Source organism: Piliocolobus tephrosceles, chromosome 5 (genome assembly GCF_002776525.5).
Source record: "Piliocolobus tephrosceles isolate RC106 chromosome 5, ASM277652v3, whole genome shotgun sequence".
Classification (NCBI taxonomy): domain Eukaryota; kingdom Metazoa; phylum Chordata; class Mammalia; order Primates; family Cercopithecidae; genus Piliocolobus; species Piliocolobus tephrosceles.
Window position 1 is genome coordinate 28,313,779 of NC_045438.1, and position 3,350 is coordinate 28,317,128.

Genomic DNA, 3,350 nt, shown 5'->3' on the forward strand with positions numbered 1-3,350 from the left:
CCCACTTTCTTACAGCTGTTGACTAAGAATCGACGTAGAGCATGCTGATCCATCTGCTACATTGTTCCTGTAGATAAGATTTGTGATATTAAAATTATAAAACCTTTCGTACTTGAGAATTGCTTAAGGTATTTTTCGTTTTATTTTATTTTTTATTGAGACAGAGTCTCGCTGTGCTGTCCAAACTGGAGTGCAGTGGCACGATCTCGGTTCGCTGCAACCTCCACCTCCTGGGTTCAAGCCATTCTCTTGCATCAAGCTTTTGAGTAGCTGGGATTACAGATGCGCACCACCCACGACCAGCTAATTTTTGTATTTTTTAGTACAGACGGGGTTTCGCCATGTTAGCCAGGTTGATCTTGAACTCCTGACCTCAAGTGATCCTGCCTCGACCTCCCAGAGTGCTGGGATTATAGGCGTGAGCCACCGCACTCAGCCAAGAATTGCTTAAGTTATTTTTAAATCCTTAATTCCAGCAGAATGGCTGATGCTAACCAGTCTGAAGACTCCCCTTCCAAGGGAACTGACTCAGCACAAGAATGCAGTTTCTACATCACCCTGTCCGATGATTTCACATCTCACTTCTTGACCGACTATCTATCCCCACACTTCAGCCATTCCCCATCCAGACCCCTTAAAACCCCTACCCTCATACCTCTTGGGAAGGCAGATTTGAGGTTTCTTCTTGTTCAGCTGCCCTACAATTATCAAACTTTTTTTCTGTTGCAACTCCTGGTGTCGCGGTATATTTACTCACTGTGCATTAAGCAATGAACCTATTACAGTTACAATTTGAGAAAACAGCAGAAGCAGGAAGGTCTCTCTGACTGTCTCCCACCCTCCTGCACTGAATAAGGCCTTCACTCCAGAGGCACCTGTCCTATACACAGAGAAAAGGAATGTTCTTATCTCTGAAGACATACTGAAACAGAGAAGAATCTGAACAAATAGGCCTTGGTAAGTTTCTACCAGTTTTTTACCATTAGATCATACCCCTTTATCCAATTATACTTCTCTGTAACTATCTGCTTTTTCATCAAATTCAGCATAAAAATACATATTCTCTGTTTCTTTGGGAGTTTATTTCCAAAGGCTCCCAAGTTACATAAAACTTATTTTAAATAAAGTTGTAATTTTTAAATTGATCTGTCTTTTGTGATAGGAGCCAAAATCATGTACCTCGTGATGAGTAAGGAAAATATATTTCTTTTCCTTTACTATTCAGGGTTTTTGCCCATTTTTAAGTTGCATTGTTTATTTTCTTGCTATTGTGTTTTCTGGGTTCTTTATATATTTAGTATATTAATCTCGTTTCAGATATATGGTTTGCAGATATTTTCTCCCATTTCATAGGTTGTCTTTTCATTCTGTTGATTGTTTCCTTTGCTGTGCAGAAGAACTTTTAATTTGATCTGATCCCATTTGCCTATTTTTGCTTTTATTACCTAACCTTTTGTTAGGCATTATTTGATCCACACTCATTCTTTTGGTGATCGCACCCAGCTTCCTGCCTTTAAAGATGCTGACAGCCCTCAAATTTACATCTCCAACCCAAACTTCTCTCCTGAACTTCAGACTTACACACTTTAGTTGCCTAACTAGCATCTCTACTTGGAAGTTAAATAGACATCTCAAATATATCCCAAAACTGAAATTTACAATCTTTATTATTTCATTCCCAGCTTTTTCTCCCTAAAGGTTTCCCTATCATAAATGATGGTAAATGTATATTTTCAGTTTCTCAAGCCAAAATATTTGGAACCATCCTTTAGTCTTATATATTTCTTTCACAGTTTATATCCAAACTATCAGAAAATGCTATTTGGTCTACCTTCAAAATACACCATGTTGCAGTTGGTGTTTTGCTGGTGTTTCTGCTGTTCAGTAAGGGGTGGCTGTGACATTTTCCTGGCAGTTTTTCTCCTTCAGCTTGGGTAATTTCAAAATAACATAAAAATAGAGCAAGCTAATGAATAAAAGGGTATAGCATGGGTGTGATACTCTAATTGCTTCTAAGAATTTCCCTTTTTTTTTCCCAGGAAGTTATGCTTAGAAACACATACATGTAGCTGAAGAAAGATGAAAAGTAAAGTAAGACTATAGCTCTTGTACAATGGTTTAATGTGTTCTGTACAGGGTCTATCACAGTCAGTGCCTAATGACTGCTCACTGACACAAATAATACCATATTACATTTTTATAGTGGCTTTCTATGTGCCCAGTGTTGTTACATGCATCTCATTCAACACATTTACTCTTTACAACAATCCTACCAGACACTGAAGTCCTTGGGGGCGGAGAGGGCTTTGCATCCCCAAACACTAGCAAAGGGCCTGGCGCTCAGTGATTGTCCAAAAAATGTTTGTTGAAGGGGTTGACTCACTGACATAGGCTTATTATCCTTGTTTTACAGCTGATAAAATCAGACTTAAGGGAGACAGAATGACTTGTTCAGTATCACCAAGTTAATAACTGGGAGTCAGCCATCTTCTAATTCCCAAGTGAGTGTTCGCCACAATAATCACAAGCTATAATTACTTCAGAATGAGTTACGGCATCTCTGTAAAGTGGGATTTAACACATTAGAGTAATAATCTAACACAGCTTGATTGCTAAAATTCAAGTTTTAGTGCAGATCTGCACCACAAAAGCAAAGCTAAATGTTGGGGGAATATTTTGCCAGAGATCTTAGTTATTTGCTTTTGCAACAAAGAGTCCGCACAATGAGAGAATGCTATGGGGCCTCCAGAAAGATGGTTATCTCACCTCTATTTGAATACTGCTCCAGGACAGTCCACTTGTTAGAAAGATATTTCTTATTGGCCAGGCACGGTGGCTCAAGCCTACAATCCCAGCACTTTGGGAGGCCGAGAAGGGCAGATTACGAGGTCAGGAGATAGAGACCATCCTGGCTAACACCGTGAAACCCCGTCTCTACTAAAAAATACAAAAAAACTAGACGGGCAAGGTGGCGGGCTCCTGTAGTCCCAGCTACTCGGGAGGCTGAGGCAGGAGAATGGCGTAAACCCGGGAGGCGGAGCTTGTAGTGAGCTGAGATCCGGCCACTGCACTCCAGCCTGGGCGACAGAGCGAGACTCCGTTTCAAAAAAAAAAAAAAAAAAAAAAAAAATTCTTATTTAATATAACAAATATCTACTGAATTTCTACTGTCACTGAACCAAAGCTAGGTCTACTCAGTGCAATACAGTGCACTAAAGCCAAACATCCACAGAAAGATTTTACAGCAAGAGAAAGGAAGGTGTTTACTTGCAGGACACCAGAAAACGAGAATCAGAAAGCTCATGCTTAAGACTCAACCTCCCTGGTAATTTACAAGCAAGGGTTTTTAA